The sequence below is a fragment of the Ochotona curzoniae genome, unplaced genomic scaffold (genome assembly GCF_017591425.1).
Source record: "Ochotona curzoniae isolate NIBS_2020 unplaced genomic scaffold, NIBS_Ocur_1.0 contig_1, whole genome shotgun sequence".
In the NCBI taxonomy this organism is placed as follows: domain Eukaryota; kingdom Metazoa; phylum Chordata; class Mammalia; order Lagomorpha; family Ochotonidae; genus Ochotona; species Ochotona curzoniae.
This window is the reverse complement of record NW_024464918.1, coordinates 40867355-40883848: the sequence shown is the minus strand read 5'-3', so window position 1 is coordinate 40883848 and position 16494 is coordinate 40867355.

Sequence of the window (16494 nt, the reverse complement as noted above, 5' to 3'; positions counted from 1 at the left end):
GTTGAGGATTATTCACAGTAGTCAAGATGGGGAATTAACCAGATTGTCGCCCTTGAAGGACAAATAAACTATGAAATGCTCAGACACTCACATATCTTGGACACTCACATACCACACACACACACACACACACACACACACACACACACACGAATGCTATTCAGCTCTAAAAACAGGTAAATCCGAACATTGTGACCACTCAGATGAACCTGGAAAACATACTAAGTGAAATAAGCCACACACACAAAATGCTTTGTCTTGCTTATATGCAGAATTGTAAAAAGTCAAATTCATGGAAACAGAGGATAAAATTGTGTTTTCAGGGGGAGGGGAGAACTGGGCAGTTGTGGATCAAAAGATGCAGACTTGAAGCTGTCAGTGAGTAAATTGAAGAGATTAAAACCCATTAATGAAGAATGCTTGAAATTTATCAAGGGAATCGACTCTTAAGGTTTTCATTTATTTTTATTTATTTGAAAGGCAGAGTTGCAGAGGGAGAGAAAGGTGGAAATCTCCCATTCATTGATTCACTTCCCAAATGACCACAACGGTCAGGACGGAGCTGGGCCATCAGCCTAGATCAAGCTGGAACTCCACCTGGGTCTCTCAGATAGGTGTCAGGAACCAACGAAGTTGAGCTGCCGTCTGCTGCTTTCCCAGGTAAATCCACAAGAGCTAGATGGGAAGTAGACCATTCAGGCCTCCAACTGTTGCTCATGTGGGAACCTGGCATCACAGGTGGCAACTTGCGCTACTAGTCTCATTAAGTGCAAAAATATGTGAGCATGCATGAATGTGTTGATCAGCTTGGTTGTTTCATAATGCATGCAGATTTCAAAACACAAGACTACACTGAATATATACAATTTTCTGGTCAATTGTACCTCAATAAAGCTGGGGAAAAGATACTGCTGTAATATAGATTTTAAAAGATTGATTCTGGAGGGAGTGAGCTCTGAGAAAAACGCCTGTGAAGGGACTGGCCATATCCTTGCAATGTGAATCACTTAGCTAATTGTGTTACATGACATGTATTTCTTCCTTTGCCATTTTTCTCTTAAAAAATTTTTTTTTGCAACAGCTGTATGTAAATAACAATGCTTAACCACAACCATGCAACTTTTGAGAAATATTATTTAAATCAAACAGATTCATGTAGGTAGCTTCATTTTCTCCCCCACCTCACTTCAGTGCAGGCAGACAATTCTGAGATTGAGTCCGTGTATTTCTGAGACCCAGCCGCTGGCCAGTGGCAAAAGCTGATTCACTGGAAACCACTGGAGAACAACTATATGCGTGCCAGCCTTGTATGTTCTCTCTCTCCGTCTCTCTCCATCTCTCCATCTCTCTCTCTCTCTTCCACCAGACTGCTAAGAACTACCACCCAGTGACTTTGGGAACATCAGATTCTCCCACTGCTTTTCCGTTAGTTTGGGATGGAGCAGCTTCGGCACTACGGTTCCTCACACATCACATCCTACCACAACCTAGACTGAAGACTGAGTCCCCGTATGAGCGATCTTGAGAGAACACTTAGGCACAAGCGTTGGTCTCTGTAGCGGGACGGGGCATGAGTTTGCCCTCTGTGCTGGCCGTCATTCTCTCCTACCTCCCTTGAGGATCTGAGCACACTTGCCTACAGTCAGTTCTCTGAGTCAACAGGCTGTGCATCTGCAGATTCAGCCAACCACAGCCAAAAAACATCATCAACAACAAGAACACATGACAACGCGACAAATGAAACAATGCAGCAGAATGACTATCTGCTTAGCAGCTGTATTTTCCTAGGCAGGATAAAGAGTCTGAGAGCGATTGAACGTCTACAGGAGGGAGGATGCCTAGGGTATAGGCAGAGACTCTTTTTTTTTTTTTTAATCCGTAGGAAGTCCTGGAGCCATCTCCTGCTGATACTGAGCCACCCCTGCCATTTTTTCATACCTGGCAGTTCAGCGAGGATTTTTTCCCCCCATCTGTGTGGCTTAAATGTGTCCAAGGGGCCTCATTGTCCACTTAGTGTCTCACAGGTGCACACAACAGACACTTTCTCTTACCCCTATGTCTTTTTGTTTTGTATTTTCCATGAAGGCTATCATGTATCAGAGCGAACATATGATAGTTATCCTTTAGATTGGCTTATTTCACTGAGCATAACTGTCTCCAGTTGGGATAAGTTTGTTGCAAATGGTAGAATTTCATTGTTTTGATTTGTAGAGTGGTATTCCATAGATTAGATGCACCACACTTGCTGTGTCCATTCCTTCTGATGGACGTCTAGGTTGTTTCTACATCTTTGCTAATGTGGACTGTGCTGTTATAAATGTAGGGGTGCAGGTTGCCTTCTCACATGCAGGTGCCACTTCTTTTCTCAGGAGTGGGATTGCTGGGTCATACAGAAGATCAATTTCCAGTTGTCTGAGCACGCTCCTTGCAGTGGCTGCAAGTCTACAATCCCACGGGCAGTGAAGCAGGACACCTTTTCCCCCATATCCTTGCCAGTAGGTGATACTAGACGATTGATATATGTAGACCATTCTAAGTGGAGTTAAATGGAACCACAAATGTGGCTTTTATCTGTGTTTCTCTTATTGCAAGGAAGCCTGAGCATTTTTTTTTTCATATGTCTGTTAGCCATTGTAATTTCTTCTTTTGAGACTGTCTGCTCATTTCCTTTGCGTATTTCTTCACTGGTTGGTGTGTTTTGCTGATTTTCCCCGGCTTATTTTCCATTCTCTTGTCCAACATTAATTGTCGGGTCTCTTCTGGGGTTTCTGTTCTATTCCATCGATTGTCTCTGTTTCTGTGCAAATATCAAACTGTTTTATTACCATTACCCTGTAATATGTCTTAAGATCTGGAATTGTAATTTCTCTGGCTTTCTTTTTTATTCTCCAAGATTTAGCTTTGGCTATCCATGGTCTCTTGTATTTCCAGATGACTTTTTCTATCATTTTTTCCCAGCTCTGTGAAGAATGTTTTTGGAGTTTTGATTGGGATTGCATTGAATCTATATGTTACTTTTGGTAAAATGAACATTTTGATAATGTTGATTTTACCAGTCCAGGAACATAGTAAATTTCTTCATCTTTTAATGTCTTCTTCTTTTTTTTTTTAATGTGTAGACAGCACTGTAGGATATTATTTTTTAATTGGAAACACGGATATACAGAGAGGACAATCCTGCAACTGCTGATCCACTCCCCAAGTGGCCACAATGGCTGGAGCTGAGCCGATCTGAAGCCAGAAGCCAGGGGTCTCTTCTGGGTCTCCCATGTGGGTGCAGGGTCCCAAGGTTTTGGGTTGTCCTCAACTGCTTTCCCAGGACATAGGCAGGGAGCTGGATGTGAAGTATGGCCACTGGGTTTAGAACTGGCGCCCATATAGGATTCCAGCATATTCAAGGCGAGAACTTTAGCTGCTAGGCTACTGCACTGCACCAGCCCTTCTATTTTTTTTTTTAAATATTTTGTAATGTTTCTCATAGAGGCCTTGTACATCTTTGGTTAGGTTTATTCCAAAGTATTTAAGGTTCTTCTCTGCTATTTTAAAAGGGACTGTTCTGACTAGTTCTTTCTCATTCCTGGAGTTGTTTGTGTATACTAGGGCCACAAATATATGTTCATTGATTTTGTACCCTGCCAGCTTACCAAATTCCCTTGTAAGTTCTAATAGTTTATTGAATCTTTTGGTTCTCCAATGCATAGAATCGTATTGTTTCCAAAGATGACTTCCTCTTTTCAAATTTGAATTCCTTTAATTTCTGTCTGACGCTCGTAGCTCTGATGAGCACTACACCGATGAATAGCTGTGCAGATAGCAGACATTCTTGTCTTATTCTAGATAGTAGTGGAAAGTTTCCAATCTTTCCCAGTTTGGCATGATGCTGGCGTTTGGTTTTTGTCAATTGCTTAGATTGTGTTATACAATGTTCCTTCCATGGCTATCTTGCTTTGGGTTTTTAGCATGAAGTGGTGCTGCCTTCTCTGTATCTATTGAGTTGAACATATGATTTTTTATTCTTCAGTTTGTTGATTTTGTGTATTGCCTTTACCGTTTTGTATATGTTAAAACATCCCTGCATGCCTGGGATTAATCTCACCTGGTCCAGGTGAACGAGACATTTGTTACATTGTTGGGTTCTGTCAGTTAGTATTTGATAGAGAAGTTTTGCATCTATATTCATCAGATATAGTTCTGTAGTTCTTTCTCTGGTGTGTCTCTGTCTTTGGTATTAAAGTGAAGTTGGTTTTATAGACAGAGTTTGGAAGAATTTTCTCAATTTCTATTCTTTTGACTAGATTGTGGAGAATTGGGGTCAGTTGTTCTTGGAACGTTTGGTAGAATTCAGCAATGAAGTCATCTGGCCCTGGGTTTTTCTTTGTTGGGAGGGATTTAATTACCGGTTTAATCTTTGTCCTGATCAAAGGTTAATTTAGATTTTTTTTTGTTATGTTATGATTCAATTTTGGTAAATGACATGCATGCAATCCATTTACTGTAGGCCTTCTGATTTGTTAGCGTGTAGATGCTTATGGTAGTTCCTGATTATTCTGTGTCTGAGGTATCTATTGTGTGTCACGTTTTCATCTCTGATTCTATCAATTCATGCCTTCTCCCTCCTTGTTTGAGTAATTGGATTCGTGGGTTATCTATCTATTTATTATCTCAAAAAACCAGCTATTCGATTCATTGATTTTATGTGTTGTTCTTTTGGTATCTATCTCATGCACTTCCTCCCTTATTTTGATTATCTCTTTTTTTTTCCCTGTTAATCTTGGGATTATTTTGCTATTATTTTTCTGGCCCCCTTCAGCTATATGGTTAGCTCATTTACCTGGTGGCTTTCTTCTTTCTTGACATAGGTGTCCATCACCATAAATTTGCCTTTCAGCACTGCCTTGGCTGCATCCCCCAGGTTTTGATACGTTGCACTGATGTCTCCATTCATTTCAAGGGATTTTAAAAATTTCTTATTTCTTCTCCAATCCATTGTTCATTCAGTAGTATGTTGTTCAGCTTCCAAATATTTGCATATTGTATTCTTCAGTTCAAGTATTTCAATTTGATTCTGTTTTACAACTTGCATTTTGCATTTCCTTTTGAGATATACTCATTACATTTTTGCCTTTTCTTCTCACTGTATCTGAAGTTTTATTATGATTTTTTTTTGGTAATTCCTTGTCCAGAAGCTCCTCAGTGTCTTCATCGTGTAACCCTAAGATTGAGATGGACACTGCTCATTTTTGAGGAAACACTGGTTTCTTCATTTGTGGTGCTTACAATTCTACCCTTGTCTATTGTCCTGCAGATCCGATTTTCCCTTCAAGCAGGCTCTATCTTTACATTGTGTCACTTCCAGGATTTGGGGTAGATTTTACTGTTCCTACTCTGTACCCAGTTTCCTATTTGTTCTCAATCTGGGATGATGTCTGGGCGCTTGTACTGTTGGCTCTGGGGAGCTTCAGCTTTGGGTTCCTATGCTCTGGTCCTTCATTGGCCTTTGCAGTCAGTACTGCCCTGGCTGGCTGTCACAGCCCAGAGCACTGCTGGGTTGGAGCTGTGACTCCACAGAGATATCCATTGCATCTGCCTAGCCTCTCTCTCCTCCATGGTTTCAGCAGTTCCCAGGGCCAGGAAGGTTAATGCCAAGAGTTTGAACTGCGCTTTGATCTTCTCTTGCTCTGCCCTGATTGGTGACTGCGTAACTGCTGCTCTTGGAGCCAAATGAGTCATGCCTGGTTTACTTCCAGTCTTTTTCAGATGAGTACAGAGACTTCGTGAACATAGTATCAAGGGAATCTTCCCCCTTTTCTCTTTCTCTCTTCCTTTCTTCTCTTTCTTTTCTTTTTTTTCTCTCTCTCTCCCCATTTCTTTTTTTGGTAGGGGTAGGACGGATTTCCTGCACTTCAAAGCAGATCTCCTTTAATTTATTGCAAAGACCCCTGCCATGCATCTGGGACTTGCACTGAGCACATGGTGAGGTTGCAGGTCTCCTGGCACTGCAGACTTTGGGACAGGTGCCAGACAGTTGTGGAATCACAGAGCTGCACATCTCATTATGTGTGCTTTACTCTGTCTCGCCACCCTCATGGCCAGTGCGTGCTGCTCTGATTTCCTCCTAGACTGCCCAAGTGCCTGTCCAAGCTGCTCCCACTGCACATGTGCAGGCTGTGTTCACTCCAACTGTGTGTCTTTCCTTGGGCAGCCTTCACTGCTCCCCGCCTGCTTGCTCAGGCTTCAGGCATTGGAATCCATGCGTCAGGGTCCTAACATCTACCTGTGCAAACATGTTTGGTCGATAGTTCTGGCTTACTCACCAGGACCCAGTCACTGTTGCCACAGGTTCCTGTATCTCCTTCTTGGGTGGCCCTGGTATCTTTCAGGGCTTTGGGATGTGGACATTCTGGGTGTGGACTCAACTCTGTTTTCATCTCCCAGGTCTCTGCCTCAGCTGGTGTGCTCCCCAGGCACTCTCCGATGGCTCACTTCCCAATGGCATGGCTACACTGATTCGGGAGTGATAGGCAGCCTGTGGAATTCCGCTCGTTTTGCCTCCCTCCACAGGTGTTGAGGATGAAACTTTGCTCCTAAGGCTTTTTGCCCTGCGCTTCCTCTCTGGGACACTCCAGTGAGACTCTGCCTGCTTTGATCTTCCTTGTGTCAGCTCCTAATTCACAAGATTGCTGGTGAGTTGGCCCACTGTCCTGTAGATCACTTCTGCTCACCCTCCTCTTGGGCTGCGGGCTGCAATCTTGGGCCTTTTCAACCATTTTTCCTCATCCACACAGCTCTACCGTCTCTCCAGAGGCCTCCTACGAATCCCACTCACCTAATGTGGTAACTTTCCTTCTCCATCTGCACAGCACTGCCTTTCCCACGCCATGTTGCCTTCCAGATTTCCATGTTCTGTAAGAACACCAGTCCTATGGGGCAAGGGCCGTCCTAATGACTGTCCTTTTATTACGACTTCTTTATGTTATGGAAATTGACATGCTAGAGACTTGACAGCCACTTTCTGAAAGGAAGAACTTTGTTTTACTCTAGAGAGCACCAGTCTGGGTCCCTCCGTACTGGCTGGGCTAAGATGGGCTACTCTCAAAAAAACTTAAGATTTATTTATTTTTATTGGAATGGCAGGTTTGCAGAGAGAAGGATAGACACAAAGATCTTCCATCTGCTGCTTCTCTTTCCAAGTGGCCACAATAACCAGGGCTGAACCAATCCAAAGTCAGGAGCCAGGAATTTGCTCTGGGCTCCTGGAGTGCGGGGTCCCAAGGCCTTCAGCCATTTTTCTCTACTTCTTTCCAAGGCCATAAGCAAGGAGCTAGATTGGAGTTACTCAGTCAGGACATGAATTGGCACCTGTGTGGTTTCTTGGGCATGCAAAGGGAGGATTTAGCCACTAGGCTATTGTGCTGGGCCCTACTCTCAAGTTTTTATAGAGCACTTGCATGAGCTAATTTTAGTATGGATGGGGGGGCAGGGAAGTGGGGATGCAGAAACAAACATATAGTAGTTAGCTTTTGGTAGGTGTACATGATAGAATAGGAAATCCTTCACACTGTGAAATGTTGACATTGAGTAGGACCACTTTTCCAAAACTTACTTGGGAAACCAGAATACCAACTTTGACTTTTGAATTCTTACTGTTGCACAATGAATTAAAACCTGGCTCTGTGCAGCTTAAGTAATTAACACCTTTGGTGCTTCTCTCCAAAGGGATGTCTGCTTGGTTGAACATCACAGACTTTTAATGAACTCTTACTGGGGGTGCGCAAGACTGTCCCGTTCGTGTGGGCTTCCAGAGAGGTGTTCCATTACTTGTTCAAGAATCCATCACCTTGTTGGACTCTGGCAACCTCACACTCTGGTCCTGCCATGAAGACTGCGAGCATGATCCAGATGGTTTGGGGGAGACATCCCCATATAGAGTGCGAGTGAACCGTAGGCAAAGTGGCAGGAGGATGCTTTTGCTCATTTGGTACCAGCCAGCTATGCCAGACTCCTTTCGTGGGTGGAGATTACACTAGGACAGAAGAACCACAGGCCAACATCGATGGAAAGGAAGCTTGTAAATAGTGTAGAATGCTAAAGAAAAACCCCAACTACAGTTAAAAGCAATAAAACAATTGTTATCAGCTGCCTTTTAAAGAAAGGAAAGCTAAGCCTCAGAGTGGTGAAGAGAGTAGCTGGAGGCCCTGTGACTGTTCTCCTGAGTATAAAAGAGCTGTGTGTGCTGGACTTTCCTGAATTATTATTATTATGTTTATGACTGTGATGGCTATGACAAGGTCCAGTTTCTTAGTCTCAAGTTTGACTGTATTAAGAATGAGTTTCTCCTGAACTTGTCATTCTCTTTTTGTCTAGCAACAGAGTCACCAACTTCTGCATTCTCTGGGACTGAGGGTTTACCGGGATATGAGAGTTTGAATATGAAGATGAGAGAGTCTTACACAAGTAAGCTGACATTTGACCTGGGAGGGTTGTTCTTATCAGCTGTTCCCTCCATTAATCTGACACCAGGGGACTCCGTTGTCTTGCACTCTCTTCCCCCAAACCAGGTCTATTCTCACTACCTGTTCTGTCTCCCCTCAGCCAACATGGCTGATGCATTTTCTCTTGCTCTGTTCTTCCTTGTGGCCTCCACAGCCACCCCTAAGGAGACGTGCCCCCAGCACGAGCTCTTAACAACTCAGGCTTGTATCTTCTCAGTTGCGTGTAAATCCTTTCTAGTGGAGCTGTGATTGCGGTGTGGTAACAACGGGATGCTTTACTCTTGCTTGCCCTCTAGACTTGTATAAGATACGGGAAGATGACCGCTCATGGTAGTCATCATTATCGCCCAGAAACCCATGAATGGGTACCACTCTGCTACCATCACTGCCATTTCTCCTCTACTGTGGTCATTGAGTTTTGAGGAGCCCCGTCATTCTGCCCAGCCAGACCATCTAGCAATGACTCTCAGCTGGGTAGGTTCAGGAAGAATTAGTCACCTTGCCATTAGCACTTTCATGCCTCCCTGCCTTTGCTGATGCTGTTATTTCTGCTTCGAATACCCTATACCTACTTCTCCATCTGGAAAAACGCGGTGCATCCTGACAATACATCTCACAGGTCACCCTTCTTTACGAAGCTTCCCCTGCCCCCTCCCCACTATCCTCCACGCTCCCCAGTTCTGCTGGGTGAATGAGACTTCCCTTCTGCTGTGTAACAGCAGCACTTGGCTGAGCTACAACCGTGTTCTAATTCTATTGGATGCATCAGATGTTCTCCCTCTCAGTGGTCCCTGCATTCTTCAAGGTCAGGATGCCTTGACCTTCTTGTACCTGATGCTGCATGGTACCCAAAGCTTCATACTCAGCAAGGTGCAGGCAGGGAGGGGAACACCATCAATCCTTTATTAGATGAATGAGTATAGGCCAGGCTCACATCTGCAGCCTCCCCCTGATATGGAAGGCAATTGCCCAGGCCTCTTCTTGCCATTCACAAAGGCGCAGCTGACACACAGATTCAGCCTCTGTTAGGAAGCACCGGGCTCTTTTATTCTGCCTCATTACTATTTTTTTTTTTTAAAAGGAAACAATACGAGGCTTCCTTAGTGCTCCCCAAAGCGCACCAATCAGCATACTAATCACCCCGAAGTGTCATCTGAATCTGCCAATTTCCTACATTTGCATATTTTCCTAACGGTTCCTTGCTCCCCTCCCCCCTCCTTTCATTAGCTTTTCTTGGAAGAGCTACACTCCCTCCATATTGCTCACACTGACTTGATTTTTATTTCGCTTTGTAAAGACAGATTTGTGAGATGATAAATTAGTCATTGCCAATTTCATCGTTTACGCTCTGCGCGTTTACACCTTATATTTATTCAACCCCATTCTCCCCTCCTGGCTCCAGATGGTGTGGCAATGCAGCCTTGGGTGTGGAAGGCAGAAAATTCATCCATCGTCCCGTCCCCCCCCCACACACACACACACAGTTTCAGCTCCAGTCTCATCATGCCAGCTTTGAGTGGCACATCACCCTCTGGCAAACACAGCTTCTTCTACAGGTTTCACTGCCGCTTAGAAACGGGAAAATGTAAGCAAGACAATGGAACTGTCAGCTACAGGGTTCTTTTCGCTCTAGCTACTGCCCTACAAATAAAACCATGGGGGGGACCATATTTTGATATAGTCACAGATGTGCCTTTTTCTAAAGCCATCATCCATTCAGGTGGCAGGCCACAAGTGTCTCAAGGGAAGACTGACTCCATAGAAATATGCAACAAAAAGTCAAATCTTTAGATTTTCAGAAGCCAAAAGTCCTGATGGCAGATGAAAAAGATTTGAACAAACATGTTTAAAAAATCTGCATTGTTTTACCTTCTTATGCTAGAAATGGGAGTGTATGTACTGTGTGCATCAGGGAATCACAGGAATAGAAGAATGAGAAACAGGGAGGGGAGCAGCCCTTGGGAGGCACGGCCTGTACATGTCTATTCCCCAAGCTGAGCCCACGCGGCATGGAAACCCCTGTGACTATTGGGAATATGTGAGAGTGGATGAAACCTGTCCCTTGCTTTGTGGATGGGACACTGGGAGGTGGTATGCTTGTACGGTCCTAGCCCCTTAGGCTCAGTAATGTAAAAGCAGCAGCTTCTATGTGTAGCAAAGATCAGAGGCAAGCACCTGGCCATTATCATTAGAAATGTTCTTATTCCCATGAAGTAGGAGAGGAACAGCCAATGGACCGGCATGTGGAGAGGACGGGGAGGCAGGAGACACCTGTGAGTGTGAAGTGAAGATATCTCTGGCATGCATTTGATGGCCAAGGGCTGGACACTCACCAAACACCAGCAAGGACAGAAGATTTCCCAACAGCTGGCTAACTCTACATGATATCACGATTCTCCCTGAATTCCCAGAACTTACACACATATGTAAGGCAGGTGCTGGGAAATCGAAAAGGACCCTGATTTGGCTGAAAAGAGGTCACGAACTGATTGGAGATCGGTAGTCAGGTGAGATTATCCAAAGGAGAATGCAGATTGGAGATCAGTAGACCTTAGGGCCCATTGTAAGAGAAATAGAAGAGGGGTGTATGTGTGTCCATGTGTGCACATCTGGGATGTATAAACTCTAAAAGTACAAGAATTGACTTGAAGGTTGGTGTGACTCCTGGGTTCCTGGAGAAAAAGGCAGAGATCCTGTAGGACAAGCATGTATGTTACAGTTCTATTCATTTCAGGCACGGATCCTGCCAGGAGCCACATCCACTAAGACAAAGAGTTAGGTGTCTGAGCTGAAAGCATGGCCAGCACCTGTGCCAGCCATGAGCCCTTCAGAGAACCTGAGACATGTGTGTCAACCTAGGTGTCCACATGGGTGCATTTTACAAGGATGTTTTTGAGTATCTGCGTGTGAGTTAATCCAGCAAAAGAAAAGATAGAATGGCATCCGGAGGCAGGGGGTCATCAGCCTATTTAGATGGTGGTGTCCCTTTAAGGCAGGGGCTCCTCTGAGAGCTCTTGAGAGAAGAGACAGATGGACTAGGGATGAACACAGAGGCAGACAGAGGGCCAGCGATTTCACATTGCTTGTGAGCTTTAAATGTGGCTGCATTTGCAGGCTACAAAATACAATGAATGACAAAGAGTGGTCACATCCCAAGCTTTCTCATTCATTTGCATTTGTTCTGTTCCTATCCCATATGTCGTCTACGCACAAGCTTAGTGGAAGCTGGCTCAGAAGGGTTGCAAGGAATGGACCTCAGAAGTGTCAGCCATCATTTTCATTTGTTTTTACAAGACGGGGTGGGGGTAGAGGAGGGAAAATGAATCATTCAGTCTTAGAAGCAATTTGATTTCATTGGATTTGTGCTTATTGGGCACAAAGTCAAAGCTAGGTATTTCAGTTAGTACCAGAGTACTGAGGTTATCAAGTGTGTTCGCCAGCCCCAGGAACTGCAAGGCTGTGGTGATGAGGACCTGGGGTGCCAGGGAACCCCTACCCTATATCTCATACAGCCTGACCTGTCTAGGGCACCCTGATGCAGTTGCAGATAGAGGATGATATTGGAAACAGAGATGAGTCTTTGGTCTGATGTTGGTGAAAAAGCCCACATCCTCTCTCTGAGAGCTTCGTTTGGATGCCGGCTCCAGTCCCTTCCTGCCAGTGGGAGGCAGCACAGGTGGCTCAAGTCTCTGGACCATTGCTACCCATGTAGAAACTTGAATTGAGTTCCTAGCCCCTGCTTTAGTCGCAGCCTAAACCCAAGTCATCGTGGACACTTCAAGGAGTGAACCCAGCTCTCCAATATGGGATGCGGGTGTCCCAAAGAACAACTTAGCCACTGTGCCAATTTCCCATCCCTCAGGCAAAATTTCCTAGGAAGAAATTATTGGAGAAACAAAGTAGCAATGTCATGGGTGGAACATCATTTGACAACCTCTAGCCACATCCTTCACACAGAGGAAAGACTACTTAACTACATTGCCATAAATACAAATTTGGGATTGGCTATGCTTCCAACATCCAGATGTCCTGTAACCACACCACTTTGATCTGATGACGGAAGGTGATTAGAATTGATGCGGCCGTTAACAAACTGTCACCCAAACTAAACTCCCACCTAGCCCCTTTGAAATGCAGATGTCCATACAGGGAAGAGATGGGTAGCAGCATCTCCCGTGACTGTGGCAATGGGGACCTTCCCGTTGCTAACACAGGCAGGGAGGGCTTCCTGATGGCACGACAGGTTTCTCAGGAACTAGCTCAGGACATCGGTATTGCTGGAGGCCTGGTGTTGAGGCTGTAGGGGAAGCATCAAAGCCAGCCACAAAAAGAAGCTGAATGTGAATTTCCCGTCACAAATGCATGTAGGGAAGAAGAAAATGGCTCATTCACTGCCCCTGAGCCCAGGAAAAAAAAATGTGCAAATTGGCATGTAACAAACAAGAGAGTCAAGAAGAAATGAATGCTGGTGTACACCATCCCCCTAACACATACAACCCTGATTTTGTTTTCAGGATATTTTTGTGAAAAGCCCTTCCATCTCCATCTCTGTCTACAAATGCACACGGCAGCCAGGGCTGGGCCAGGCAGAAGCAGGGGACCTGGACCACCACCCGTGCCTCTCACATGAACTACATGCACTTGAACCTTCATCCACTGTTTTCCCAGGCACGTTCAGCAGGTGGTAGAATAGTCTAGAAAGATCCTGTACTCCAGTATAGAAGTAAGTGTTGGCTGTGTTAGCCCTATTTTCTTTTTTTTCCTCCTTAACCTCGTGACTTCCAGAACTGTAATCAGCCGTTACAGCCTTGAGCTGCTGGGTTTATGGCAAATTGTGACAGCAGCCATGGCCCACTGTGCCTCTAAATGTGAGGTACCCCCTCCCTCAGCCACTGTCTCCCTCAGGCACCAGTCTAGTAGCTTGACTGGGCATAACTTAGATTCTTACTGTTTGCTGGATTTTCTGCTTACAGATACTTCGCTTATGAATGGAACTTATAGGACAAAAGGCACTTGCGAGTTCAGTGACTGCGTGTGCTTAATGATCTCAGTCTTTGAAGGAACCTGTACGTTCATACCCAATGTCTGCCCACACCCACAGCCCATAGCCAGTTCAGCTGCAGTCTGAATGCACAGCTCATGGAAGGGGCTGCCAGTCACTTAATTTTTACGACAGACTGGTCAATGCCCAGTGAGGTGCCAATGGTTCTGACTACCTACAGGTGGTCAGAAAATTTGATGAGCAGCCAGGTTTTTGTCTAAACAACAGAAACACAGGAAAGAGACCCTAGAAGACCCCAATTTTCAGTGGCATACCCCATCAATGACTCATGGAAATGTGGGGAAGATGACCTTGTGGGTAGAGCAACATTTACCCTGTTTAGCTTCCATGCAGGGATCCCCAAAGAGAGGCAACAACTACAAGGAAAGCAAAGGGTAGCAGTGAAAATCCACTCTCTGCTTGGCGATGGGCAGGGCCCAGCTCCAGCTAGGTGATGGTCTGCTTTGCAGCAAATGAGTGTGTTTCTGACAGCTGAATATGGCTTCCTTCCTGGTTCCATCTCACCAGACACTTGTTCTCCTGCATCTTATTTTGCTAATCAGCATCCCCAGGGAGCAGCTCAACACTGATGGCCTCACTGCCATGTTGGGGACTCTGACGCCTCCTTATCCTAACTCCTTCTCTCCATCTGGGCTTGTGTCTGTATCCTCCAAGCATTTCTAGCTGCTGTTACACTGCTATTTAGTGAAGAGTAACAGTGGGTAGAGCAGCACCCCTCTGTGTGTGGTGCTGTGCACAGTGAGTTTGGAGGCTATTCAATGAACAGTTTGACTTGAACTTACCTTAGTGTGTTAAAGGCTGAATTATGCCTCCCACCACTACTCATCGCTTAGAGTCTTCGCCTCCAGTGTTACTGTAGCTGGGCAATGGAGCCTTAAGATGAAATGAAATCATTAGTGTACCCCCTAATCCCGTAAGACTAGTGTCCTTGTATGAGGAGGAAGGGACCCCAGGGGTGTGTGTGCACAGCAGAAAGGCCATGTGAGGTCACCGGAGGAAGATGGCCTTCTCTAAGCCAAGAGATAGTCCAACCCAGAAGTCAGCCCTGCTAATACCTGGATTTTGTTTTTCCGCTCTCCAAGACTGGGGGGAAAAAAAGTACAATTTATACCAATCAGCCTGTGTTACTAATGCAATATGTGCCAGGGAAAATTAGATCATTGACACATCAAAATGCAAGTTCACAGATTATATAGGCCATGGTTACGTTTTTGAGTTTAACTATTAAACAAATAATAACACTTTGCTACGGACGAAATGGCAAAAAAAAAATGTAGAAATATTATCCAAGTAATAACGGAAGCTTAGACAACACTAGTTGAGTATTTAAAATGTTGGAGCAGGTCATTCTGAGTTTGAGTTTCATCTTCTTTGTGCGTTTCTGGGGGAGTCGATCTCACTGAGGTCTCTAGAGGTCAACCACAGGCGACAGAGGTTTTGTGTGAAGCTCTCCAGCATGTTTGTCAACTCCATGGGCTGTGAGCACTGCAAAGTCCGTGCCCTTGTCCGTGTCCTTTCCATGTTCCCAATGCTCAGAGTGAGGACCTGCTGCTGGCAGGAAGGGGAGGGACATGGACCCTGCCACTTCCTTCACGTGCACCTCTGGCAAAACTAATCCATCCTTTGGATGTTTCATCTCTGAAGCAGGGAAGATAACTATAGCATCGACCTTAACAGTCTTCAATTGAGAATTAAAGCAGACTATCCCTTTTCAGGAACTTAGCTCAGAGCCTGGTGAATCTTAAGAGCTATAACAAAATGCTATTGTTATTACCACTTCTCAGTAAACGCCAGTTGAGTAAGAGCAGATACATCCATAGTGTTTTGAATGGAAGCACAGTTGATGGAACAATCAAGGGATGGATGGAGGAGTGGTGGACAAGTGTATATTTAAGTTTTCAACCAGTGAGTGTATTGTGCATTTATAAGTAAATGAGAGACCCCAGTGCAATGGCTCAGTGGCTAAATCCTCATCTTGCATGCTCTAGGATTCCATATGGGTATCAGTTCCTGTCTCAGCTGCTCCATTTTTCTTCCAACTCCCTGTTTGTGGCCTGAGAAAGGCCCTGGGACCCTGCACCCATGTGGGAGACCCAGAGAAGCTCCTGGCTTCAGATCAGCTCAGCTGCATTTGTTGTGGTTACTTGGGAAGTAAAACAGTGAATGGAAGATCTTAGTATGTGTCTCTCCTTTTCTCTGTAAATCTGGCTTTCCAATTAAAATAAAATAAAATAAAATAAAATAAGGTGAATGAGATGATTTCATAGAAAAGTTGGAAAGTAGATGGGAGGATGGATTTTTGGATGATGATGGTTACCCATATGATGATGCCTATGGGTCACCCTCTGCTATAGCTGAGGACTTCATCCCCAGAGTAATGGCCAAAACATTAAAAATAGACAATGATGGTGGCCTTGGGAATAACAGTGCTAGGTGACAGCTAAGTGGCAGATAATACCCTTTCTTTTAAGTGGAAACTCTGATGATGAGCCCATTGGCAGTCTCCCCCTTACATAAATAAGAAGTAAGAGGATTGCTCTGTGTCTGGGGTAGCAATGGTTTCCTTGTCTCTTGGCATTCAGTGTTCCCTTCTTGGAAATGTATTTGCTTCTGACTTGAAGAGGAAATGCTCTATAAGCATCCATCTGCCTGGGCTCTCCTATACACTGTGATTTGCAGACAGGCTCAGGGAGTGTGTCATGTCTCTTTCATTACTAAGTGCTACTTGGGAGCAAAGGGCCTTTTCTGTGGAGTCAGGGTAGTTTAGGTGTCAGGCAAAAGCCAAGAAAACATTTGCCACAAGAATGTCACAGAGGTTCTGGTGGTTTCTTTCAAATACTCCAGGGATGGTCTCAGAATATCCAAAAGGGCCAGGTTCTCGAATGATCAGGTGTTTGTAGTTTGGTCTAGTCAAGTGGCTGGACTGTCAGGGCACCCTAG